The sequence below is a fragment of the Octodon degus genome, unplaced genomic scaffold, assembly GCF_000260255.1.
Source record: "Octodon degus isolate 3935 unplaced genomic scaffold, OctDeg1.0 scaffold00189, whole genome shotgun sequence".
Taxonomy (NCBI): Eukaryota; Metazoa; Chordata; class Mammalia; order Rodentia; family Octodontidae; genus Octodon; species Octodon degus.
In genome coordinates, this window is record NW_004524765.1 from 1,077,218 (window position 1) to 1,079,214 (window position 1,997).

Sequence of the window (1,997 nt, forward strand, 5' to 3'; positions counted from 1 at the left end):
GGAGGCTGAGGCAGAAAGATCGCTGCAAATTCAGAATCAGCCTGGGATTACACAGTGCGTTCGAGACCAGCCTGAACAATTTAGTGAACACCTGTAAAAAAAAAAAAAAAAAAAAAAGACAAATCAGAGGAAAATCCAAATCCTGGTTTTGTGAACAGAGAAACTAAGACCGAATACCAGTCCAAGTAGCAAGCTTGCTCTAGAAAGGTAGACAGGAGACCAGCTGTGAGTTTTTAGTCCAGGACTCTTTTATCCTTTCAGTCCCATCCTCCAGGCACAAACACAAGGCTGGAACTCGCACTGGGCAGGACACAGAGGCACGAGGAGACCACAGCCAGTGCTCAGGAAGGGCCGGCCAGTGTGCCCAAGTGCTCAGGTCTCAGGTCTGGCTTGCAGCATGGCCTCCTGGCTGCATGGGTGGGGACCAGGGAGCACCAACACCTGCGGACCCCAAGAGGGCCTCCTGTTGTTAACTGCTGCCCCACCTTGTCACCAGCAGAGCTCTGAGCTGTGTGATCCTTACAGGAGAGAACAGTGTGCACTTACCCCCATGGCAGAGAGGACACCACCAAGGGCAGGGAGCACTCAGTCTGGACGCCGCTTGGGAGACCAGGAACAAGACAGTGGGCACTTCTTGTCACTGCAAGGCCAGGTACTGTCAGAGGGAGGAAACAGGTTCTCCCTTCCTTGGACCTTGGTTCTTTCATCCCGGATGAAAAAATTTAGCCAAGATGCACAGGTGGCCAAGCAGAAGTCTGAAAATTTATTGGAAAGTAGAGACCAAAGGAGCCTTTAAGAAGATGGGCAGCCCATAAAGACATCTGCCTCAAGGGCGAGTTTACAAACCTCTCTAAAATTATTCCTGGGATCTGCAGAGTTGGGGTCATTATGATGCTCATCAACAGCTTGAAAGTTACTTGGAATTGCAAAATGCAATTCCTGCCCCTTAAGGTGGTCAATGTGTCCTCAGGGACTTTGCGTAAGACACTTACAAAAGATACATTCTGGTGGCTGGAGCATATCTATAATTGCAGCATTCAGGAGGCAGAGACAGGAGGATTACCAAGAATTCTAGGCCAGCCTGGACAACAAGTGAGGAGGCCCTGTCACAAAAACAAAGGATAAGTACTTAAAGCAGGCCCCATCCCTCAACAGGAGGCCTTTAAAGAACATTTCCTGATGTCACTGGGCTGCAGGTCAAAGTGTGGGTGGCCAGAATTCTGTGCATCTTGTTCTTGAGGTGGCCAGGCACTGGAAAGAATGTGCACAGGGTATTACTGAAGATGTCATTGTACTCTGTGACATCATGAAAACTCTGGTCCTGGGCCACTGGGGAGATAGCTCAGTAGAATAAGTGCTTCCCTGGCAAGTGCAAGGACCTGAGTTCAATCCCTGGTTCCGCAAAAAAAAAAAAGAAAGAAAAAAAAAAGAAAAACCTCTGGTCCTCAAAACTTTCCCAAAATTGAGGAGAACTTAACCCACACTAACGAAACAACATCTACAGGTCTGCTGACTCTTGTCAAAGAAGAAATTTCAGCAGTAAGAGCAGCAGGTGGGCTAATAGGCAGAAATGCAAAGATGCGCTCTCAAAGAAACGGAATAAGAGAGGGAGAGACAGAGGCCTCATGAGCCAGAGCTGGGTGCATTTGTGGGGTCTACAGGGCGTCATCCAGGCAGCTGATCTGGGATTGTGTGGCTCTGTGTCAGCCAGGTCAGAATGGAAGCCACACGCAGGTGGTAGGAGTAGAGTTCTGCTGTCAACTAACACTGCTGCTTCCTTGAAGGTCAAAGAAGCACAGGGACGGGTCTCTAGCCAGAGGGACAGGCTTCCTGTGTCTCTGAGGCCTCTAGGGCTCTGAGTGTGTTTGCTGCACAAGGGAGAAGCTTGGGTCACTTTTGTCTCCTGGAGCAGCAATTTCTTTTATTTTATTTTTTATTTATTTATTTATTTATTTAGTGTGTGGCCAGCTCAGCCCACCAGGGGGCGGGCGGGCCAG